This window comes from Neopsephotus bourkii, unplaced genomic scaffold (assembly GCF_033783945.1).
Source record: "Neopsephotus bourkii isolate Nb327-2 ecotype Australia unplaced genomic scaffold, CSIRO-AGI_Nbou_v1 NB_1189, whole genome shotgun sequence".
NCBI classification, from domain to species: Eukaryota; Metazoa; Chordata; class Aves; order Psittaciformes; family Psittacidae; genus Neopsephotus; species Neopsephotus bourkii.
The window spans coordinates 1360129-1386271 of record NW_026901674.1 but is presented as its reverse complement, the minus strand read 5'-3'; the positions used below and the strand labels follow the sequence as shown (position 1 = coordinate 1386271).

The 26143-nt window shown below is 44.7% G+C and overlaps 1 long non-coding RNA gene across 1 annotated transcript; it reads right to left on the bottom strand.

Annotated features, from left to right (window-relative positions):
- Positions 1 to 483: 483 nt before the first annotated feature.
- LOC133218120 (uncharacterized) lies at positions 484 to 26143 on the bottom strand. The gene is made up of 2 exons (XR_009727053.1): positions 26040 to 26143; positions 484 to 758 (listed from the first exon to the last, which is right to left on the bottom strand). It is a non-coding gene; the product is annotated as an uncharacterized LOC133218120 (long non-coding RNA).

The window sequence follows — 26143 nt, the reverse complement described above, 5'->3', positions numbered from 1 at the left end:
CTTCATGATGCATCTGAACCTTGAATTTGCTGAGGGAAAACTAAAGGCATCCTTGATAGAGGTATATGGGGTCCCCCTTTGAATCTGGTGAAGTCTATGGGCATAGCCACTTATCTCTGTGGCAAAGCTCACTGACAAGCAGCGCAAGGAGTGATTGCTTTGTGATCATTTCTTTTTGCTGCTTCCAGACAACCCAAACTCCGTGGTCCATTTCTGCACCTGGGTGATGCACCCACCTTCAGAAAGCCCATCCTGGTTTGTGGTGAACAGTATCTCCCTCATCACTCCATCAAATTCCCTGGGAATCAAGGTCAGGCCACAGCTTGGCCAAGAGAATATACTTCAGCAGGAAAGAGAAACAACCTTTCTGGTTCCAAAACTGCACTTGAGTAGGTTTATTAATCCCAAAGTGCAAATCAGGGGAAGAAAGACAGGAGAGGAGGAGAAGATACAAGGAATTCGGAGAGTCCAGGACAAAAATAGTACTATTAAACACCTCATTTCTTTTTTTTGGACATTTTCCCAAAGACTTTGAAACCTCTATGGGTTTATAGAGAATAAAAAGAGAAAAGTTTATACCCTTCACTGCTTCTTTATGTAAGGTCTTTTAGAAGACAACTTTGTATAGTGCTGTTGTATGGGGGAACTGGAGCTGCAGCTCTCCCATCCTCATGTCTGGGAGCTCAGCACCAGTCCCAGCCAGCACATCCTGTCTGCAGCCCCCTAAAACAGGAGCACAAGGGAGGCGCCAGTTAGTCCTGCTAAATAAAGGGAGAGAAAAGTCCTACTCAGAAGTAAACCTAATGGGAATGGGTGGGGTGGGGATTATGGCAGCTTTAAACCGAAGTTAAAAGGAAGTGAAAAAATACAGAGTCTTTTGTTCATCATGGGGAAAAATGATTACACAGCACTTTTCCCTGAATTCTGGCAGCAGGTATATGTATCTAAGGAATATATACCATATTTCTTCCATTAAAAAAACTTCTGCCATTAAACGTTCTTTTTTTGACAGCCTAAGATTCAGTACCTGATTTGCATAGTCCTGCTCTGTCTCTGTGCTTGCCAAGTGTAAATTAACTTCTAATTGTCTCTTTTATTGAAATACAGCTAGACCTGCATGTTCTCATGTTATAAAACATAGTTATTGCTTTGCATATAGAAGCAGATGTTGTTTTCAGCTTTGAAAAAACAAACATAAAACAGAGCAAGAAGGGAATAAAGTGACTAGGATGTATGTTGATAGTGGTGAAGTGAAAACACAACTTCACAAGTTCTGGAGTCCTCAACATAAAAAGGACATGGAACTGTTGGAACAGGTCCAGAGGAGGCCACGAGGATGATCAGGGACTGGAGCACCTCCCCTATGAAGGTAGGCTGAGAAAGTTGGGGCTGTTCAGCCTGGAGAAGAGGAGGCTGCGTGGAGACCTCATAGCAGCCTTCCAGTATCTGAAGGGGCCTATAGGGATGCTGGGGAGGGACTCTTCATTAGGGACTGTAGTGATAGGACAAGGGGTAATGGGTTAAAACTTAAACAGGGGAAGTTTAGATTGGATATAAGGAGGAAATTCTTTCCTGTTAGGGAGGTGAGGCACTGGAATGGGTTGTCCAGGGAGGCTGTGAATGCTCCATCCCTGGCAGTGTTCAAGGCCAGGTTGGACAGAGCCTTGGGTGCCATGGTTTAGTGTGAGGTGTCCCTGCCCATGGCAGGGGGTTGGAACTGGACGATCTTAAGGTTCTTTCCAACCCAAACTATCCTATGATTCTGCAAAAGGAGCTCTGCTGAACAGATTAATTATCATTGGCAATCAGGTTCAGATTGAGATGGCCAATAGCTTCAGCGAGACAGGTTTTCTTAGATGCCCTGGCAAAGGCCCTTTAGTCTGGTTTTCATGATCTGAAAGAGACTGAATGGGTGGCTGAAATGCAGTAGGATAACAACAGGAATAAGAGCCAGCACCCAAATCAGATTTGTGCATAATCAGCTCAGGCAATTCAAGCCTGTGAAAGCTTTTAAAGGCTCACATGATCCTAAATGGTTGACATGAAAGGGTAAGTGTACATGTCCATAAAATATTGAGTTTATTTAAATAGCTACCTTGTAAATACAGCTAGGCTGAAGGCTTGGAGAGGACTGGTAATGGACTGCAAGGTCTTTTATTTATAGATCCGCTCCAGTTCAAACCCAGTTCAAGGCATCAGTAGCTAGAAGCTGGATATTTTTCCTGTGGCCTGCACTTGGTCCAGGGCTGCAGAGCTGTGAGCAAGCAGGAGCTCCCAGCCCATAGGGAGCCACCTAGGACAGGAGCTTGCAAGGATGTTACAGGCTGAAAGCCTGGAAAAGGCAATTCCAGCCTTGGAGATGGAGGCACAGCCTCCCTAAGAGATCACATTACTGAGAGAGGGGATGGTTTTAATCCTGCCTGTCCTCCCTAGGTGTGCTGCCTTCAGGGTACCCAAATCTAGCCTCAGGTGCCCCTACAGACAGCACTAAATACTCAGTGTACCTAGTTAGCATCTTTGAGGTTTTAGCTCAAGGTGCTGTTTGCACAGTCTAAATAAGCACAGCCCTGCGGATGTGGTTTAACACAGAAACGGGTCAGTGGTGGCTCTGTCCTCTGGCCCATCTGGCATTGCCACTAGCAAAGCTGGAGGCTGGACCAGGGCAAAGCAGCCTCCACACTGCTGAGACGAAGCGCTGCAAAGACCACAATCCTCCTGAGGTCACTGCTCTTTAAAGTCACTGCTTCAGCAGCAGCAAAGACAAAACAGCAAGCTAAATCTGTTTAGCTCTTGATAACCAGGAGCCAAATAATCATATCTCATGACACAGCTAAACAATGCAGAAAGACAAAGCAAATGCTACTGTACAGGAGGAGTAAGCATTACAGGAGATGAAGCCAGGCTGAGAGAGCTGGGCTGGGGCAGCCTGGAGAAGAGAAGGCTCCTGAAGGGGAGACCTTAGAGCAGCTCCAGTGCCTAAAGGGGCTGCAGGAAAGCTGGAGAGGGGCTTGGGACAAGGGCCTGTAGGGACAGGCCAAGGGGAATGGCTTGAACCTGCCCGAGGGGAGATTGAGGTGAGCTTTTAGGGAGAAGCTCTTCCCTGCGAGGGTGCTGAGGCGCTGGCACAGGGTGCCCAGAGAAGCTGTGGCTGCCCCATCCCTGGCAGTGTTCAAGGCCAGGTTGGACACAGGGGCTTGGAGCAAGCTGCTCCAGTGGAAGGGGTCCCTGCCTGTGGCAGGGGCTGGAACTGGATGAGCTTTAAGGTCCCTTCCAACCCAAACCATTCCAAGACTCTAAGATTTTATGAGTTTAGACACTTGAGGCCACTCCTGGTGAGAATGCACTATAGCTTACTTTCAAAATTCTCAGGAACAGAGATGGAAGAATTGGGATCTAAGGTCAGCCTCTTACCCAGAGGCCATGACCACAGGGGATGTGAGAGGGTTTAGCAGGCAGTTCCTTTCCAACCACCAGCTCTGAGGGCTGGAGCAACAAGAAGCAATTTAACACACCCAGGGCAAGTCCAGAACACAAAAGGAGATCTGTGCCACCTACTGGGCTATCAAATATTTAATGGGGTGAGGAGAGCTCAGATTCAGAGTGGAAAAAACACAAAAAAGCTGGACCATGTGTCAGGGATGAGGACCGAAGATGCAGGATGTGTTCTCTAAACCACACTGTAGGTTGAGCACGGCCACTCAACTGTGCTACCCCACATTCTGCAGGTCTTCCTGCAGCTTACAGCAACATTTCTGCTAGACAGAGAGGGCTACAGTAGAAATACTATTGCAGTTTAGCAAAGGGAGTAAATGATCTTCCTTTGCACCCATTCCGCTCTCAGCTCTCATCTATTTTCAGGGCATCAGGTCTCCCCTAACTGTAGAGGAAGGATAGGAAAGGAGTCTGGGCTGTAGGAAGGAGGCAGAGAAGGGGCAGAGGGAGGTGAGCAGACACCCAGACAGCTACAGTTCACTCAAGACAAATCCCTGTTTTGGATAGAGCTGACCAGACTGTCTAGTCACTGTATATATATAGGAAGGAGCAGAAGTTTGCAATTACATTCCATTTATGTGGTTTACATATAGCCATGCTTTATAAGCTTGCACACATCAAGGCTGAGCATTTCAGTGGGCTTTTTCCAGGGAATGGGGTTCTTATCTCCTCTTAGGAAATAAAAACATGGGCAAATTTGCTTTTCCAGGTTGAAGAAACCACAGAAACGTGAAAGACATTTGTATAAATAACATCATGCACTGAATTCCACCATTCCTTCTTGCTTCTACTTATAGCTTCAGCTGCATGAAGTGTTTCTTACTGGAACAAATGTGTCTTTCTTTTTAAAGAAAGCCCCAGAGCAGATTTACAGCAATTCTTCCTATCAATGAACAAGCTACTGGAGCTCCTGATTCCCAGTGTTGTCACAACCAAGCACAGTGACCATCTCATTTGTGGCCAGATGGTTTGAATTAGAGCTGACCCATTAGAGTAGCGGAGCTCCCACCTCAGCCCTGCATGTGTGACAGGCCAGTGCCCACAAATGCTGCCTCCTGCTCCTAACTCCAAGGGCATGAAGGTTACAGCAGAAAACCAGAATGGTGCATTAATAAAGGCTTCCCCAGTCCATGCCAATTGCAACTCGAATGTTCCTATTTCCAAAGGATACGAGATGTTTCCTAGCAAGGCTGGAAAACCAAACTAATAGTAATCCTTTGAGTGGAAAAGACTTGCAGTTTGAATCAACAAAAAGAGGTGAGAATATTGCCTTTACTCCAGTAATGCTACCGCCTCCAGCTGCACCCATCTCCCAGTGGAAGAATGGAGCTTTCATAGCATAAATAAGAAAACCTACAAACAGGAGCCACACAGATACAAGCATTTCAGTATTAAACTCATCACACTCTGGCATTGCAGACCCAGCTACATAATGCACCATTACTTATCCACATGGCTTTACCTGTTTTTCAAACCAAGCACATGAAACCTGTGATGTGTTACAGAGTGAGAGCTCCTGCATGCTACTGATTGTCCATGAAAGCAGCTCAATTAATTTCAGCAGGGAAACGAATGGGAAGCTCCAGCTGATTCCAAATAGAAAACTCAGTGAGAAAAGTGCTCTTTCTTAAATGAAAAATAAGGAAAACTTTCTCTGCAAGATGGGTAATGAAACAAAAGCTAAAACACACCAAATTGGCTACAAGACTCAGCCATTGAGGAGCATCACAGATGAGGTCTTGTGATATGCCCCAGCAGCTTGGCCTGACTGCAGCCACAAGCAGCAACTGAAGCAGAACGCTGCGACGGCCTGGTTTGAGACACAGCGGGATGTGTGAGTTTAGGCTGTTTGAACACAACCAGCTAATCCTAAACCAGCATTTGGCAGCCTGTTGACAGTTTATTGACCCTGACACTTTATTGTTGTCTTCCCTAAAACACAGCACCATTTCCTTGTTCAGGAAGAGACCACGACAGCCAGACCAACCCAAACCCCCTTGGAAGCAGTAAGGCTTTTAGTTCACCCCAGAGGTACTATGGGGAGTAGGGCTTACCCTGTATGCTCTTGAAAACCAGTCAGTGCTCAGCAAAAGGCTGGCTGAGACTGCATTGCTTTGCATGAAGCGTTGTAAAAGAAATAAAATTCCCAGCAAACAGGAGCTTAGTTGTCATCTCTGCTTTTCTTGAGATGGAAGAAAGCTCGAAAGCCAAGAAGTGAGCAAGTTGTTCATTCTTCCAGCCATAAAACCTTACTATTAAACATTTAAGTAGTTACAAGTGGGGTTTCCCATTTCTTAGCTGCCCTACCACCCGTCCAGTTATTGGAGCTCTGATAATGGAAGCATCACTTGCAGAGAAGTCAGTGCTAATCCTGGCACCGTACCTGGAACAAATCCAGGCAGGAAAAAAAGCTGGGAAACAACACAGCAACATAAAAATTCAAGCCAAATTCCACAGGGATTGCTGCAAGTGACAGAGGGAAGGGACTGCAACTGCTGCAGGAAATACAACCATTTTTCCAAGTATTTGCAGTCAAATTAGGAGAAGTGACAGAATGCCAACAAGGGAAATGTAAACTGATGGAGAAGGGAATTGTACACTGAGAGCACGTCCACAAAAGCCAATTGAGAGAGATGAATTCTTTCATTAGAGATCAGTGTAACCTGGGTGTGCCATAAACTGGGTTGGTGCTCAGACAAGTGTCATACCAAAGAACATTGCTAAAACCAGTAAATAAAGGGCAGTAAAGCAGAAGTATTACTATGAAACAATACTGCCAGAGGGTTCCATAGTTTTAAGTTAAAGCTAAAATTGTTCCTTTGGAATTTGTTCAGGTTTGGAAGAAAAGGAGGTAATGGTGGGTTTAAAGATACGGTGAGCTGTCAATGTAATTGTGACACAGGAATAGAAAAGCATAAATGAAGCACTGGCTAGCTGTAATCATCAGATGAATGTGGGAATAGGTAATAACTAGTGAGTGCATGAAATTTGCCAAAGGATTCAGGCTAGGAAAGAGCAGTATCAATGGATCAAGACGTAATGGAGCTGCAGTGTGGATGCCTTCACACTACAGGGAAATGCTCCATTTTAATGCCTCCTTAACAATGATGCTCCCTGCAATTACATTTTTTGACAATCCCACCTCAAAAAAAGCTGAACAGTCTTCTTCTCCCAGACACGAAAGCCTGGAAATGCCTCTGCCCACCACTGGTCATCACTTCTGTAGACATGAGTATTTCTGATTTCAGCACAAAAGACTGGTGCCGGATACTCTCATCCAAATAGTCTGGGAGAAAAAGGAGCTGAGCTAGTTTAAATGCCTTTCAAATAACACCTAATAATAAACTTCATCTGAGCTTCTTCAGAGAAGCCTTTCTAAAGCATGAAATGTCATCAGCTTAAATTCTGAATAACAGAAGTCTTGGGAAGTAAGCTCCCTAATTCAGGTAGAGTTATCTCACGGGGTAGAAAATCTCTGATCTTACATAAAACACCCTGAAAACTGCCCCAGAGTCATAATATAACAAATGCACAGGACTCTTCAAGCCTCTGGCAGAAAGAAATGCATTTTGCATACGTGATAGCTGTGGGGAGCCTGAGGATGGATTGCAGCTCAGCCTGTTGAGATACAGGCTCTTAGAAGAAATCAGAGCAACCACATCTGGTCCTTGCTGGAAGGGAAGCCAATGGGTGCAGCCAGCAGTGATAACACCTGAAAATCAATTGGAAGGAGCCAGCAGCAGCAGCTGTGAGGACAGAGATGACATTCCTTTTCGGAATAGTGAGAATAGGCACAGCTCCTAGAGGGGAGCTGAAGGTGCGTTGAGTTGGGCTGTGCTGCTGGGAGGCATTGTGCACAGCAAAGACACCCCAGGGCTGTGAGAAGTCTGCAGATGGGCTCAGTTCTATTCACTTTGCAGCCTGAGCAACCTGAACCTCAAGTATTCAGGCTCAATCCCCAAAATCCTGACTCTCCCTCAGCGTACTCCATCCCTCAGGCTGCATTTGGCATGGTTCTATCTTTGCAGTGAACCATGGCAAAACCTGAAGCTTCAGCACTCTTAGGCTAAGAAATCATCAAAATCTATATCTGAATGTGTCCATATGGACCTGAAAGATCTATACCATCCTGAAGCAATTTGGCCATAATCCTGATGCAATATGCTGTTTCAAAAAGCTGGTGTTGGATAGGACAGATATGATAAGCAAAGCAGTAAAACCCTGAGCAGCCTGACTGTTGGGAGAAGAAGGGGTTTGAGCCCTGGGAATGGATATCTAGTAAGGCTGGGGAGGTGTGAGGAAGGAAAAGTGAGAGACAGCAAACATGTGAGTGAGACAAAGTGAGGATATGTGGATTATCAAAGTGAACAGGAACAGCAGGGGAACCACAACGTGCCAGAGAGCCCACAGAAAGCAGCTGAGGACACAAAAGCACTCAAAGAACTGCTCTTACAATGAGATGTTTTCCTGCCCAAACACATCAAAGGTGCCACAGATGAGGGGAGGGGAAGATAACACTGAAAATACTTCTGTGCAGATAGGGAGCTCCATCTGAAGTCCAAAAAGGACAAAACCTTTGAAGGCTGTGCCCAGCAAGCCTCAAGTGAACTAGCAGCACTAACATCACAGTATCTACAGCCCTCACTGTAACCCCACTACAGTCAGGGTTGCCTTTGTCCCCAAGGACACCAGTTCCAGTGGTAGCCCTTGGATAAGGTCTGATGTCAAGCATCACTTGGCAAGTGTTGGCACAAGCATCAGAGGCTCAAGACCCCAAAACTGAAGTCTTAGAGCTGCAGTTTACTTCATCTCTAAATCTACAAGGATTTGTGATAAATCACTTGCCCTACTAGCACTGGTTCTGCTCTCGGGCCACTTTAATCTTGCAGAGCTATTCCTAGGTTGTGCCAGGGCATGGGGAGATTTCAGCATGTAAAAATTCACTATGATTTTTCACCTGAATTACTCCAAGCTGCCAGCAAACAGAAACAGCGCCTTAGAGAGACTTGTTGTAAGGATTGTTTGAACGCAGTGTAGGGTGGTTTATGTGTGGTGCCAACTCCTTCTGCAGTAAATCAGAGCTCCTCAGCACATGCCTCTCGGGAGGTATAAAATCACCTGAGGAAAAAAGTCCTGGCCATATGCCTACACTGTGATTCTTTCCAAGGGAGCATCGTCACCCATGTGTAACACACATGGGATGAGATGCTGCTAGGCTCGGCCAACACTGACCCTGGAGAGGGGCCTCTGCAAGAAACAGTTATCACTTTCATAGTACTCATACATAGGATGAGCTAAACCTGTTAAATAGCACGAAAAGACTCACTCACAGTGATTTTAGTGGTAGTCCACTGGATGTGTTTCATATCTGAGACCCCTTTCATTCCCAGAAGAGTTGTCTCCCCTATAGCAGCACACTGGGAGAACGCAGGATGAGCAGCCAAGGGAAAGCAAACTTCATTAACCATTTAATTTCAGTATCAGCACTTACATAGTTCATTGGTTATCTGGCTGCACAGACTCCTTCAACTGCTTAAAAGTATAAAATGATGCCAATCTGAAATGTGCTTTGCCAAGACCAACCTTTTGGCAGCTATATTGCTGGAATGAAGTTGGAGAACATGCCGCTCCAGCAAGACCACTTTACAGTTTATAGGATCAGGAGATGGACAGAGGATGGACTGATCCTGAATGCTATTCACACTCTTGCAAGTCATACTTTGACTGTGCATTAGGACTATTGACATGAAAACTTACCCACAAGGATAAAAGCACCCTACCAGCTCCCTTTCCTCCCTACATCTTTATCTTCTGACCATATCATCTCTAAGTTTAGCTCTTGAAAAATATTGCTCAACTGAATGATGTTACTTCTGTGGCCAAGCAGGTGGTTCATAACAAATAGTTGTGATTCAGCAAGATCTGGCCTTTGGGTTCTGTGGGAATGTGTCCTCCTGAGTCATAGCTTTCCTTCTGTTGAGTATTTTTAAAACCATGCATTCTTAAAACCAGATCCAGTGTCACATTAGCTTGTGTCATCCAAGAGCCTGGGTTCGGCACTGTGGCTCATCTGGTAGTCAGATTGCTCTGTTAAGTTTCCAAGAGTTTGGTTTTCCTCTTGATGCTTTTCTGCTGGCTAAGAAAAGAAACATCTGTTGATTCCCAGCCTATTTAACCCCCCACAACTATAAGTGTCACTGCAAAAGGTTTTACAATTGATTGTTTCCTTATTCCCTTCCAAATTGTGTATTAAGTGCTATAAATGAGTTAAGAAGAGAAAGCCATTCTTTCTGTTAATGCCTTCCTTTGCAGCTGAAGAAACTACAATGATAGCTGAAGTTTCCTTTCAGTCTGTGACCATACCAAAGAGAAGTATAAAATGTTAACTAAGGGGAAATAACCTTCTGTTCAAAAGACTTGAGACTAAAAAGTAGCCTCAAGTGACCACACAATCAAAAGGCAGGTATCATTTGCTGGTGAGGTTTTTTTGACTACCTTGCCCTCCAGCACCCAAAGGCCACCCCGAACTTGACGTTCCTCCAACTACATCTCATGATTTTCACTGCTGCTGCAGCAGCACTGAGCACATCCCGGATGTATACAGCAGGGCTGGTAAGACACAAGGGGTGCATGCCAAGTCATTTCAGCACAGGCAAACGCCCAGCTGAGCAGCCTTTGTAGTGCACCGCAGCATGAAATGGCCAATTTGTCCTCCTCGCCTATGCTGCAGCAAGGTGTGAAATCCTAAAGAGGAAAGGCAGCTTTCTCGTTTGCCTTTGGGAGTTGGTGGAGAGCCGGAAGAGCAGCAGAGTGCTGTAAAACCCTTACTTAGGAAGCCCAAGATGAAGCAAGGTGCAATTCGGGCAAGACGATGACCATTGGTCATGAACACAAGGCACGGCAGTGCCTCTAATCCTGCCCCCATGTGTTTCTTCCTTCTACCTAAACTAGTTTTCTTAGCTTTCACAATTCATTCTCTGTGGAAAGACACTACAGCCCCTAAAGGGAATATTTTTGTGGATCTATGGAGATAAGGGCTCTCAGAGTGGCCAACCATTTACCTGCTGTGGTTGGGAGCCCTGAGGAATTAGGAAGAGCAGGAAAGAAGCATGGAAAAGCTGCTTCTCCATCATTCACTCCTATTTTGGTTTCCAATAGGCAGCAAAAGGTAAAAATATAGCACAATTTTCAGGCCAACCAGGCATATGTGAGATTCATGCTGTAGCCATAAAAAAGATTCCAGTCATTAAAGGAAATGGAAGTGGCATTTTGTAAGACTTAAGGCTCCAATAGAGAAGTGGGTAAGAAACTTATTGTGGGTGTTTCAAGGGATGTTTGCAGAAATTATTATGGGAATATCTTGCATGTGGTTGGAATTACACAGGGAATGGATTTCTACTGCAATAAAATCAGCCATGGATGTGGTGGAAGCGCATTGTTGCAATAACCATGACCAAGATTCAGGATTTGCTGCCCCAAAGTCTTCTTTTATAGGGAAGTTATGGGCAAAGAGCAGGTCTGACCTTTTCAGCAGCTCCCATGGAAGGTGGCAGTGGGAGGGTTATAGGGAGTTTATTCTTCGATTACAGTGGCTTTGCACTGCTATAACATGTGTTTCAGGGAAGTTATTCAGAGCTACCCTTGTAACACAGTCACACCCTTTTAGAGGGGATAAATGCACAGTTTGATGTTATTTTAGGTAACAAGAAACAGGCTGGACTGCCTTAAATAACTCGTAGCCTGTAATCATGAGCTAAGAGTTGCTGCATACAATGTAAAGAAATCCTCTGCATGACCAGAATGGAAAATATGCCTTTGAACTGAGGTGGAGATGCTCACATATTTCTTCAAGCATATGCCCTCTCAGGCACAACCTTGCATACCGTGTATACGTTTGCATCACTGCTGAGCATAGGGTAATGTGCTTCTTTGATCAGATATGAAGAATGAATCCATTATACATTCCCTGCCAGACAGCCAGATTGCAAGGGAAGCCTGATCACAGGATTTCTTGGCTCATAGTCCATAAAAGCTGAAGCAGAAGGATGACGCTGTCAAATACAAGATGCCAAGTGGGAGCAGACCTGGTTTTATGTGACCTTCCCTGCCTGCACAGCACCAGCATGGCTCTGCAGGGCATCCCCATTGCCTCAGGGAAGTCTCACCTAGCTGTCCATCACTCCAACACCTACCCCAGCTACAGGATGGAAAAGAAAGGAGACATCCAAGAAAACCCAAATGACAAACAGAAAAAGAGGGAGCTACATTAGATCCAGGAGAACAACATAACATGGTGTTAATGAAAAAGGGATTTCAGCCACATATCTCATCACCCACAAGTCTACTTGAAGAACTGGAGTTCTTAATTAGTCATTAATACACCAATCAAAAAGTATCAAAAACGAAAACATTTAGGAGTAAACTGTTTGAGAGACTTGTTGCAACTGGCATTTGATGGCTTCTGACATATAAACTGTGCTTTGGTGATAAGGGTAGGACACCCAACTTCAGCTGGGTATTCCATGACAGCATCTGCTTTTGAGGCAGCTGCTATAGTGAACTCACAATAGCAGCTTGATTCTCCTCCCTTGAAATCCCAGGGCAGGCCTAGGGCTCACTAATAGTTTATTACTTATTGTTCTATGCTTCATTAGCCTGAGCATCGCACAAGATTGGCAAAGATAGCAGGGACTGGAACATCATAAAACTAGCATTAGTTTCCTATCCTGTCAGTGACCTGGCAATGGGTTTTCCATAAATGATTTAAATTTCCTGGCTTGTTTTTCTATATTGAAAGAAAAAGTAACTTTTTAATAAAATGGTTTCATATCTAGTAACAAACACACGACCTAAAATAGGTTATTATCATATCAAACAGCCTGTCCCATTTACATGCTACAAATGTTATACTACAAACCCTATAAAACCATGAAAAGTCGGTCCATTAAGTACTACAAAACATGTGAGCATTAAAAGAACAAAATTCCCTGGAATTGCTGCACTCCGTGCTAGTACAGGTTAAAAAAAGAAGTTTGAATATAAATCTTAGGACATAGTAACTGTGCATAGAGAGCAAGTCAAGCCTTCCACATTGTATGGCTGCAGGTTTTAGCTGTTAATGGTAACAGCATGTTGAATGTATGTGTTTTTCATTATTGGCTAATGTTGTTAAACACAGTCAGACCCAAATGTACACATGTATTGCATTACATTACATCTGTACAAGGAAACTCTTCCCACAGCAAGCACCACTTTCCAAATCCCCAGTAATAACTATTCAAAAGAGCAATTGCTTGGAGCGCACCCCATGTATCTTATGGGACACATATTAAAGTCTTGGATCAAATGTTGCTGCTCTTTCACTTGTGATTACAAAGCTCCTGAGAGCATTAGCAAGCACAGCCAAGCAGAACCTACAGCACTGCAATCCTATAACCCACTTACTGTGAATTAGACAGCCCCAAGGATAAACGCTTGTCCCGACTGGTCAAAAAGAGATAAAGTGATTTTAAATACAATAGCAATTAGCAAGGCTAACAAGGGTTTCCATGTGGGATATTACTAGGCACAGGAAAGCATTACATAGAGTAGAAAACAAGGACAGTGGAGCTCTGCAAACTCAGGGCAGTGTAAATATCCATGGTGGCAGCGAGATATAAACCAGAGCAGCTGCATTCAAGAGTTAGCATCACACGAAAGAGTAGAGGAACGGGCTCTCATCCTTCCTTTAAACATTTAGATTTTGCTGCAGAGAATGCTGCTGTTAAACCCAGTCGATGTTGCCCAAAGAGGTGGTAGATGCCCCATCCCTGGCAGTGTTCAAGGCCAGGTTGGACACAGTTTGGAGCAACCTGATCTAGTGGAAGGCATCCCTGCCTGTGGCAGGGGGTTGGACCAGATGACCTCTACAGTCCATTCCAACCCAAACCATTCTATGATTCTATGAACCAAGTCACAGGGGAGACTGAATTTTCTGTTAAGCTTATCTGCTCCTCCTCTCCTCCACTTACATTCATCTATTTCAAGGTCAGGCCAGATGTGGAATGTAACTTGTACCACCAGAAAATCTGCTATGGGGTATTTCTAAGCCCATCCTGGAACAAGAAATCTCTGAATCATGTGAGAAAACCTGATTCTCACAAGATCTTTAGGCAAAAATTGCAGATAAGCTTAGATAAGTGTGATAGCTTCAGCTCAGATGGTCCTTGGCTGCATCACCTGGCATCCTTCCACTGAAGTAAATGCAGTTCTGCTGATCTGGCTCCATATCTGGGGAGGGTTGCCAACAGCCAAGCTGATGTGAAATATTGTTAGAAAGAATGAGGGAAAAGTATTGTTAGACTAATAAAAAAATGGCAAGTTTGGGGTTTCTCAACCTTGTACGACTCAGGGGGTAATTCAAAAGGAATCGCTGCCCATGTTTCTGTGACCCAGGAAAGATAAGTGACTTCTCAGGTCTTCTTCTCCTGGCCAAAGTCCTCAGCCAGGACTAGAGGTGCTGAACTCCAGCCTATCTCACCTGGATGGGCTGCAGGCACTTCCCTGCCCATCCTGCCTTAACACCACTCTCACCCTCCAAAAGCACAAGTGAGACACAGAGCTTGCACACGTGCATGAGAACACCAGCATCTCTGCTTATTTACAAAGCTACTTTAGTAGGGTGAAATGAACAGCATGAGCCAGCTTGCAAAGAACTGTCAGCATTAGCATATAATCTCTCCATTCTAAAAGTCAGCATGTTCACATCAATTTGAAGTGTGTGTGTATGTGGAAAGAGCTCTTAGTTGTTCCCTGGTTTCTTCAGGGTTGTGTGTCACCAAAGGTTCCTATTCTGGCAACAAGGAGAGTCCAGAGCAGCACAGGCTGCTGGGTTTTACCCCCTTCTTAGACTCATCTGAAAATCTATCACTAATAGAAAATGCAGAAAAGGCTTAAATTCTGGTCAACTGGAATATTCTGACATCCCTCCAAGTTTTTCTGCTGGGGTTTGGTTTCCAAAAGGAATGAGCCACAGGTAAATTCCATGTAAAGGGACCAGAGGCCACCTGCATCCAGGCATCAGGGCTCATCTCTGGCAGATACAGTTGGCTGTTTCTCTACAGATCAGGAGTTAAGGGCTTGCGCATCAGCACTGGGAAAATACACAGCAAAGAAATTTGGTAGAATGTTGTAAACTGAACTTTAGGCAAATGCAGAGGAGACTGAGCCTGATTTGAGACTGGGGAATTTGATACTGTCCTTGCAAAGGGGACCAAAAATTACTCATAATGATTTGTGTTGGAAGGGACCTTAAAGCTCCTCCAGCTCCAACCCCTGCCACAGGCAGGGACCCCTTCCACTGGAGCAGCTTGCTCCAAGCCCCTGTGTCCAACCTGGCCTTGAGCACTGACAGGGATGGGGCAGCCACAGCTTCTCTGGGCACCCTGTGCCAGCGCCTCAGCACCCTCACAGGGAAGAGCTTCTGCCTAAGAGCTCAGCTCAGTCTCCCCTCTGGCAGGTTCAAGCCATTCCCCTTGGCCTGTCCCTACAGGCCTTTGTCCCAAGCCCCTCTCCATGCTTCTTCCTTAGGTAATTTATTCTGCAAGTAATCCCTAGTTTCAGGCCATAGAACCCCCTCCAGCACAGGCATTAATGGGAAAAGGGCAAGTTTCTTAACCAAAATACTTGTTCATGTACTTTTAGATTATACCTTAATTGTTTTTAAGGCAGAAGGTATTATCCCATTGGCTTTCAGGTCTGTCATGCTTCTGGGCTTGAAGTACATTGCTGCCTGAGCTGGATGCAGGGAAAAGGAAGAAATAGCTATATTTGTCAAAAGCCCTTCCTATCTCTTTTTAATCCTAGATGGTTTATCATATTTCAACAATCATTTATATTGGATAGCAACTCTCTTCAGAGATGCCTGTGCCCACATTACAATTATATCGACACCTCACCCCTTTGATATGATTACTGTTTCTGGTGGAGTCTGCAGCAAATCAGACCCGGTCCTGACCAGTTCATGCTGCTCGCCTGATGAAATCAGGAAAAAATGTAGCTCTTGTTTGTTGAGGAAACAAAGCTGCTTCCATAAATAAGCAGGAGGCACAAAGGAGAAGCAAAGATGAAACAGCACTCTGAGGGACGCATTTCAGTCATTTTAGAAGGATTTTGGTGCAAAAAGACGACAGGAAGAGATTTCTTCTCTATAAAGAAAAGGCTTATATTTTTGGTACACTCAAAACCTTCAAATCCCACTGGAGGAAGAAATATTAAAGAAACCTCAGCTTTAAAATGTGGTAAGGAGCCACCCTCCTTTCCATGGGCATGGATTTGTTCCCAAGGGAATTACATTTAAAAATAGGAGGAAAAGGAACAAAAATTGCAGGGATATAAACTACTGTCCTGAACCACTCGCAGCTCTGCAGCTGTACGACACTGGTGCTTGGCCATCCCTGAGCAACACAGGGACACAAAGACCATGCTCACCATCACTGCCAGGTAGCATCAGGGAAGAGCTTCTACCTAAGAGCTCATCTCAGTCTCCCCTCTGGCAGGTTCAAGCCATTCCCCTTGGCCTGTCCCTACAGGCCCTTGTCCAAAGCCCCCTCCAGCTTTCTTGTCAGCCCCCCTTTAGGCACTAAAAGGCCACAATGAGGTCTCAGCAGAGACCTCTCTGAACAACCCCAGCTCTCCATTTTAATTATCCAAAATACAGTTTCCCTAATTGTGGAATGAGCACTTAGGAGAAGCGATGGAAATTAAAGCTGACACAGGATGATGGAGATGCAAGTACCCTTCCCCTGCTTATCTATGGCTCCCTTTTCATCCCCCCTCTCATTAGCATCTCACACACCTTTACCATCCGGAGCAGCATCCTGACAATAAACAGACCGCAGGCACCCGTTCTAGTCACATCCTTGCTGCATTTTGATCAATGAAGCACAGAAAAGCTTTCACGTTCGTCTAAGATGACTGCTGAGAAAAAAACCTGAAGGGCTGGATGTTCAATACCCAGAGCAATGTGTCCAGAGACATTTACAAGTAAAATCACATCAACAGAGCAATACACATGAAAACTCTCAGTTCATGTGACTAGAGCTCACAGGCATTAACCATGGTGTATGTCAGGGACTCTAGCACCTATTCAGACTACAGAAATCAGCTCCTAGGCACCCAGTGGGTTTTTGTGATGAACTGCATCACAGCTCTGTAGTTAAGAAAGATGAAATTTCATCAATAGCATTGTTGGAGGTCTCACTTTAATACCATTTGCAAACGTTCCAATAAAATCCTCAGCCTTTCGGCAAGTTTTGCTCATAATACCATATCACTGATTAGTTTAAGCAAGCTACAAATGGCAAACCGTCTGACTGCTTGTTAATGCAGGCATCTTCTCTCATCTGCTGTCTCTTTAGAATAACAATGAATGCAGCATCCTTACACTTGCCAAATGCACTTTAAGCTTATGAAATACTAGCTTTATGGCAAAAAATGGGCTTCTTGCAGGACTAGAACTTGGTAGTTTGACAGAAAACAGAGAACAGTTGCAGCATATCGAGAAAAGATGCAGCTTTACCCCAAAATTCAGATCTAACTTCTCTTTTCAAAGGTTTTGGAAAGACAATTTTGATTGAGCCATGGCACACACAGCAAGAGAAATGATTGTGAACCTCAGACTCCAAAATGAACCTATCATGAATATGGCTCTCAACAAATGGCTTCATCATCCATATCCTCCTTGAGCAACTCCAGAGGAGGCCATGGAGATGCTGCGAGGGCTGGAGCAGCTCTGCTCTGGAGCCAGGCTGAGAGAGCTGGGCTGGGGCAGCCTGGAGAAGAGAAGGCTCCTGAAGGGGAGACCTTAGAGCAGCTCCAGTGCCTAAAGGGGCTGCAGGAAAGCTGGAGAGGGGCTTGGGACAAGGGCCTGTAGGGACAGGCCAAGGGGAATGGCTTGAACCTGCCCGAGGGGAGACTGAGCTGAGCTCTTAGGCAGAAGCTCTTCCCTGTGAGGGTGCTGAGGCGCTGGCACAGGGTGCCCAGAGAAGCTGTGGCTGCCCCATCCCTGGCAGTGCTCAAGGCCAGGTTGGACACAGGGGCTTGGAGCAAGCTGCTCTAGTGGAAGGGGTCCCTGCCCGTGGCAGGGGTTGGAGCTGGATGAGCTTTAAGGTCCCTTCCAACACAAACCAGGCTGGGATTCTATGATCCATTGCTGGCATTCCCCAGCCTTCAAGAAAACAAGTCTCCCTAATGACTCACCAAGGTCTAGGAGAGGAGCCTGGGCTGTGTATGCAGTCTGTCTCCATCTCCTATACAGGGTCCATCATCCCTAAAGATGTCAAGAAGAGGCCCAAAGGCAAAGGGAAACAAGGGGAATGCCAAATCCTCAGACAGCTGCAGGGAAAGGCCACAGCCTGCATTTACTGCCCTTATCCAGATGTATCACAGCTGGCCCTATCCCTGCCTAGCTCCGCAGTGACAGGGGGTTTTATTACTCTTCCAGGCTCCATCCACTACCATTATTGCAATGAAATAAAATGTAATCACATTTACATAGGATTTTCCACCCTCAGTAAGAAACACTTGGACTTTAATTGCAGACCTCGGTTCCCTACCAGCCTCCCTACCCACCCTGCATCCCACAGCTGACTGACACATCCTGCCCTTTGTCTAACAGCCTTTCACAAACAACTTCAAAGAAATCCTTCTTAAAAGCTCCTCCTGACCATCCTGCCCCACTGCTCTCCCAGGGGGGCACAGGATAACAGCAATTCAAGGTTTGCTTCCTTTGTACTGCAGTGCTGGCCATCTCACCACCATTAATCACCAGCTTGGGTACCACAAGGCACTGGGATAGCACAACAGCACAGTCTGAGGGTTTGGGGCTTCAATCAGTGGTACTAATATTATAGGAGGAAATATGGGAATTCCAGGGTAATCGCAGGCCTTTCTTCAGATACTGAAAGCATTTATAGACTGCGTTACAAATGACTGCGAATAGTTAGGCTAATGGCTGGGAAACTTCCAACACCAGCTAAAGTCCCGAGTTAAGGATGAGGGAAAAGGTCTTGTCTACAAGCTTTATGCTGCAAAGCATGACTTGGATTGCACGCTTGCATTGCTTTTGCTCATTCCTTTCCCTCCTTCTGTAGATCTCATCAAGAAGACCAAACCAAGAGTATTTAAACATCAATGCTTAAGACTGTACTGCAACAAATCATATTGATGGTGCTTTAGCATGTTTAACCCTTTTTGTATATGACATGTGGGATAAGAAATGCTTTGCTCACCCTTCCTGTTACCTGGGCCCCCATAGCCAGGCTCTCTGCAAGGTTCACCCCCATCAGAGAGGCTAAGGCTGGGGTTGCACAGAGGTAGCTCTGCTTCACAGTTGGTTTCCTCAAGTGATAAACGTGCCCTTTCATAAACAGCCTTGTAGATGTGCTGACCTTTTTATGTCCATGCTAATAGAGCTGATGTTCACCAACCCCCTCAGAAGATCAAGCAATAAAATCTTATTTTCTCAGGAAATGGTATCACTTGTGTATCTTAATGAAAACACTGTGGTTTGTTGTTTTACACTGCACTGGAAGCCCCAAGATCAAAGATTTAACACAAGGTCCAAGATTAGATCTAGCTTTGTAAGCAAGCCATGTAGTCTTTGAGATGCAAACAAATTAAGTTGATTTGATAATATCAAGCTATTAAGAGGTTCAAAATGCAAGCTGAGCACTGGCTAGATAACTGGAGACAGGCATCCTGATAAAGCAACATTAAAAAGATACATAAAACCCAACTTAAAACTTTGGAATCCATCCAAACACAGATCAGAAAGTCACACTGATTTTGTGTGTCAGTATTTTACCTCCAGACACATCACTTAAGGAAAGTGTGGAAGGAGAACCTGATGAGATTATTTTTCATATAGCAACAAGTTTTATAGCTGCAAAACTATTAATACTTGTGGATGGACAGTGCTCAACCCCATTGGATTCACCTTAGAGGGAAAGGTTTGAGACAAAGTTTTTGAGCTGGTTTAGAGGTTATGTGTCAGTCTTCCTTTCAACCTATTAACCTTTTGGAAGATATCTATAGAATGTCATGAGCTCAGCAAGCTACTTAGAGCATGAGTTATTGTATCACAATGAAATGTAACCACTGATCAGTGCATAAGGAGAGAAAGGAAATCTCTGCCTCAGTTTCTCTGTAAGCGAGTGGATAAAAGCTGCTTTGAGCTCTAAGTAGAATCTGCTTTTTCACTTTGGAATATTAAGACTGGCCATGGACAACAGCAAGACTATGTGATAACCAGTTGCACCCCAGTGGTGCCAAGGATGTCTTCTTCTAAACACCTCCCATCCAAAGCACAATCACAGCACAGCCGGAGCAGGGTCAAAATAACCCACAAAGCTGCTTCCCACATATCTGCTTGTAGAGCTCGGACCCCAACGGTAGGGAACCCTCAGACAACACCACATCACTCAGGGCCTGGACAGCAAAATAAGCTTCAGAAAGGGACACCCACCTGGAAGTCACCAAGTTAGAAACTCTCTCCCACTCTTGATGTTACTCATGACTCCAGGCAGGGCAGCTTCCCAAAGCAACTGCCAGCTCTCCATTCTTAGGACCTTCTCTGTGCCCTCATCCTGGAGGCAGATTTGTGCTTCCCCACCCCAACTGGTATTCAGCCTCAGGATGTGCCAGGCTTTCCTTGTGTCTATTTAGCATCCCATCTATTTAGCTGCTTTGCCCGAGCAGCTGCAGGTACAAGGCTTAGTGCTTTAAGTGGTTTTTATACCCGCTCAAAGGGGGCTTTTTTCAGGGCAGCCACAACAAATCAGAAGAGTTTTAGATGAAGTCTCTGGAATAAAAGAAAGTGTTCAGACTATTGCAGCCGCACAAGCTGGCACGCAGATGAGGCTGTAATCTATGGTGGTTTTAAAGACACAAATGAGCTTTTATTGTTTCAAAAGGGAGTCATGGAGAAGAGGGAGACTGTCACCATGATGTGGTAACCCATTCTGCTCCTAGCTTTTCTTATGCTAAACCCCCCCAGCTGATCATTTGCATTAAATCTGTACCTGCCTCTGCAACCGGACCCGGCACAAAATAGAGCAGAAAAGCAGAGGTCATCCCAGGCCAGCAGCGACAGAATGCACAACTATTCCCCCAGTTCAATGCAGTGAGAGGCTGGGATGTTACAGACTTTAAAGGCAAACAGAAGCAAAGTGCAAATGCTCCCCCTTCCAATACCAAGCACCACGGGAGCCACCGAGTGCTGTTTTCCCTGGGAGGACTGCATGTAGACTGTAGCAGTATGTCTTGCCTTTTTAATACAGCTCTTTATTGCCTGCAGTACTTATGAGCCTCAATTGCTCCTTGTGCACAGCCGGAGATAAAGCACATATCGGTGCACAAATACGTGTTGTGAGTGGCCCATGAGCAGCAGCCAAAGCCCTGTGCACCACACCAGTGTCTCTGCCACTATTTTGTGACTCACGAGCTCTAGGAGTATCTCAGTGGCAGAGCCAAGGCAGATAATCCATCAAGCTCAAGTACACAAACACTTAGTGTAATACATTATGGGAAAGGCTACATCCTCCATTTAATGTCCATATCATCACTGGTCCAGAATTAATGTTCATGCCAACAGCATTAATTACGCTTTGCTTTGATTTCTCACAGGTATAAGGCAGGCTTCAGAACACTGAAACCCCACAGTCCCTTATTACAACTCACTTCTCTTAAGTCCAGGAAAAACTGTGATAATCAATATTGACTGATTCCTGTGCTTAGTCCCACTGCTGCTTCTAAATCACAAAAAGCACTCCATCAGATAATGCATCCATTTAAGTTTACCAAAGAAGAGGTAGTTACACATCAGGTTCAGGACCTAGACATGCAAGAGTGCACCAACGACTCCTGAAATACACGAGAGTAATTAAATGGCTGAACACACAATGCTAACAGGAGTGCTGCCACACACCTGACTTTGCTGGCTGAGGAGCATGGATTAAACACCCTTCAAACAGCTGGACTCCTGCCTGCCCCACCATCCATGGCTGTAAAGCAACTCCCAAGTGTGGTTGCAGAAGCATGGATGGGCTTCTGGAAGAGGCAGCAGATTAATCATCTTCACCTGTAATTAGCAAAGAGCCATGGGTTTAAAAGCCCTTTCTACTTGAGACATGGCACAAAGCCCTCATTTCCCACCTCCCACAACAGATCACTAAAATACACCATAGGGATGCTCTGAGCTCATGTGTCTGGATGAATTCTTCAGGTGGAAGAAGTGGGAGCACACCAGCTCCCTGAATCCCACCAGGATTTCAGCCACTCATGTATCTGTTCAGCAGTGCTGTATCTTCACAATAAAAGCTGGAGTACAAAGCAGGATTTCACTGCAGAGATGAAGGCAACCACAGGTGAGGGGGACAGGAATCAAGGCCAACAGGACTCACTTTCATTTCTTTGTGTGCACCTCACCCCAGGTGTTGGTGACACCTCAAAAATAAGATCCCCAGTCACATACAAACCTCTGTATGTACTGCAGTTAGAGTGACAGAATCCTTTCTATCGATTTCCATTAAAATCCAGCCCCAGAAACCTACCCAGCTTTGAAAATTATGGGAAGCTTTACCTATATAGTTTGTAAAGACTTGTCAGGATGTGTTGTCAGGCTAGCGTGGGGAAAAAATCCCAATATTATCTATGGAATCCTTTTTTTTCCTGCAATGTTATCCCAAATTCTGCCATTATGTATAATCAGGATGGTGGTCAAATACACTGGAAAGAGGAGCTCAGATTCATAGCACCCAAGTACAACACAGGCTCAGGAAAAGGTATTAAATCATTCCTCAGAAGAAAAAAAAATGGGCTTCCCAAACAGCCACACAAAACCATACTTAAACTGTATTTTATTAACAAAATCTAAGATGGGCTGAAAAATAATGAAGCCTGCCTGTCTTCCCTTGCCACTTGCCTCTATATTTGATCGTAACGTGAGAAAGATAAATAGCACTTACTTCACAAGGCAACAAGCATCTTCTCTGGTAGCCAATGAAGCTGCCTATTCTCAGTTGTTCTGCATCAATATATCTTCACTGAAGCCTGTGGAGCCCACCAGCCCACAGTGCTGGGATCTGCACTTTCAAGGGCATTAACTTGACACCATATAAATATTCTATGCTTTTCTTTCACTTTGTAGCTCAGAATTGATTCATCCTAGAGCACAGTTTCAGGGCTGGAGTACAACATCACTCATCTCCAACTGGGCTGTTCTCTGTGGATAACAGAGCATCCCTACACCCAGCGGTAAAGCCACTAAGAAAATAGCATGTCTTTCTTGCTCATGCCACTACAACCCTGTTTGTGATTTGCCCTCTTCCCTTGTCTAGTCCAAGAGAATAGCTGTGCTAATTCTTTGCCCTGTTCTCTCACTGCAGGCTTGGTTTCGTTTTCACCAGAAATTGTTTGAATGGAAAGCTGGTGTAGTCAAAACATTGAAGCACATAAACACCTCCCTGGGTAATAGCATTCCTGTTGGAAGAGAACACAAAACCCACAGTGTGCAACAGCAAAGCCAAATACCCAGTTGCACATCAGCTGTGAAAGCTGGCCAGAGATAGGTGTCCAGCACCAAAAGGGAAAATGAGATTTGATGGCTGAGCCCGAGATGAAGATGCCGTTTTTTTACTCAGGGGCAGTGATTTCAGTCTCCAACCTTGCCTGGGGAGAGGATGATCTGCAGCGAGCTGGCTGAGCTATAAACCATAAGAGAGGTGAGGAATCTGCCAGAGAAATAAGGCAGAGCAGCCGTGGTGCTGCCACGGAGCAGATGGAGTCACCAGGAGAGTGCTGCCTATTTTACATGCTTATTTTACACTTCTATGCAGTGCTGAAGGATTTGAGTCCAATTACTGCTTTTTAACCTGGCTAGTGAAGCATCCCTTGCCTGCCTGTTCTACAGCATCCAAGACCTCCATAAGGCAGGGTACTGTGGACAGAACATGACTTTCCTGTGCAACAAGGAGTCCTACTCACTTCAGAACTGGTATATACACTTCAGCACCACTAAATCCATGCACAATCTGGGCTTGGCTGGAAATCTGGATTTGACACAAATACAGTCTCAGTCTCTGAAAGAACAGGTAAATCCCTTGATATTTATAAATAATCGCTTCTGTATTTAAAGCCTGAAGCTTGAAATCTATTGTTTGTCAAGTGATCAGCCTAGCTGGCTAAACCAAAAATGATAAACCACTATTTCCAACATGAAGCAGAAGTTAGCTTAGTCTATACAAAGGCATGTTCCAGAAATATCAGCAAGATGTCAGCAGAATGATACAACACTGCAAGAGAATCGAGTTGCTCCTTTAATAGCTATCAGATAGATATCAAATCACATCCATGGATTCCAATAGCATTTCTCAACAGTACCCCTACACAGAGTGCTTGCTACACCTCTCTGCTCTTTCCTTTCTGCAAGCAATTGACTGACATTTGCCTTTTTAAACGCAGGATTACCTGTTTGGGGAATACACCTTCTGCAAGAGCATTTCAAAGCTCAAGGGACATCCTCAAGGGCACATTCTGCTTGATGGGGTTCTTGGCTAAGTGCTTAAATTTCTCCACCAAGTATCCCTATTTAGCACTAAATCAGATTTTAAGAGCTCTTGCTTTGAACATACTGTGTTATTCTCAAAGTGATGCTCATCAAAACATTCTAGTTGTAGGTTTCTTTTATTCACCATATTCCTGAAGGATCATTCCGTGTGGACACAACCCATAGAATTGCTTTCCCCCAGTTCTTCTCATTTTCTCAACTGATTTCTTCTAAATCCCCATGAATCTCCCACTCCAATGTGGGCTAGCGCACATGGTAAAATGGGTTTAGTGCAGCTTGTGCAAGCCTTCCCCACATGCCATTTGCAGAACGTCTTACTGCACTGTCAGTACTTTAGCTCATTGTAACAAAGCTACTTTCAGAGACACATAGAAATCACTAGAATATAAAAGAATCTGTTCTAACAACTTCTTAGAAATGTTAAACTTAACGTTCACATCATTTGCAGGCTTACATCTTGAGCAAGAGGTCTTTCACAAGGGACTCCAGACTTGAACTTCATCAAGTTTCTGAACAGGTGCTGTGTAAAAAGTCACCTAGATCTCCTATTCCCATCCCTTTCCTTTTCTCTGAAGTAGTTTCTTCTTTTTCCCTAGGAATTTCTCCCTTATCTTTCACAGGTTGCTGGCTTATGGCATCTACTCTGGTTGTCTTCCTCTGCTTGGAAAGAAAACCTCCCTCCCAGGGCAGCCCTTAGCACACAGAGAGACACTTCTTTCCCTGCTCCCCATAGGGTTCCTCAAACACATCCCAGGAGAGGACACAGTGGCACCATGCATCACAAGATACTCATTCCTTGGCTTGCTCTTTCAGATGTCATTTCTTCCTCCTTATTGAGGAGAGAATGCCAGCTAAACCTACGGCTGAAATGAGTTTCCTCCTACATCTTCCAGAACAATGGAAACTGTACACATCCCATCAAACAGCAAAGGTCAGTCTGGTTTTAAAAATGCTACATCTTATCATAGAATCCTAGAATGGTTCAGGTTGAATGGACCTCAACACTCATTCAGTTCCAACCTCCTTGCCAAGGGCAGAGACACCTTCTACTAGACTACTGTAACCGCACTTGAGAGTATCATCCTAGTTATCAGACTGCTGATACTGCATATTACATTGCCTATAACCTTTAAGAGAACAGATGCTTCATATGCCATCTAGAAAACAACTGTTAATGAAATGCAACACCAGAACAGCAGCACAACAAACTTCCAGCAGTCTCCTGTTTTTCCTCTACCTCAACAAGATCAAACCACAAACATACTACCCCAGACCATCACTGGTTTGGGGATCTTCAGGACTTCAAGCTAAGCTCTCAGCAGCATCAACTCAGTACAAAGAACTAGGGAGAAACTACAGAAGTTGGGACAGTCTTGTTGAAGTTGACCAGTTTAACAGAGCTGCTTGCAATGGAGATCTCACATCCCTAATTACATCAAAGAGTCTTCTGCAAGAATGCCTTGATAGCATTAGTTTATTCCCCTTCCCAGCTGGCCTCTGAGCATTGACATCAAGCAGCCAGAAAAAAAAGGAGTGCCATAAGTAAGCCTACTACTAAAGCAAAAATTTGCTTTAATCCCATTCCCAAACATGACTCATGTTCTTTAACAGAACTTGAAAGTAAAGGTTCTACCCGTTAAAGTCTTTGCCTTCACACAGCATTAGTCTCATAGCAATTTTCCATGCAAACAGGAAAGTTTTAATTACATAATGGGTACTCCTGCTGCTTTCATAAGAATTCCTTTAATCAGATGCAATGCTTAAAGAAAGCTGTTCCTTACTCAAAGGCCAGATTGTTGAACAATAAGACACTATCCCAAACAAATAAAGCAACATTGCAGTAAATGCTAACTTAGTGTCACAATCTGCACCTCCAACTCTTTGCTAACCCTACCCAGATTCAAAAACCATGAGCAAGTTTGGTGCTGTCTTTATAGCTTACCTGTATGCTCCTGAAGAACAAACTCTACTCACAGGTGGCCTTAGACATTGATGTCCCATTAGGAACACCAGCTACACCATCAACCTCCCCACAGCTAGGGGAAG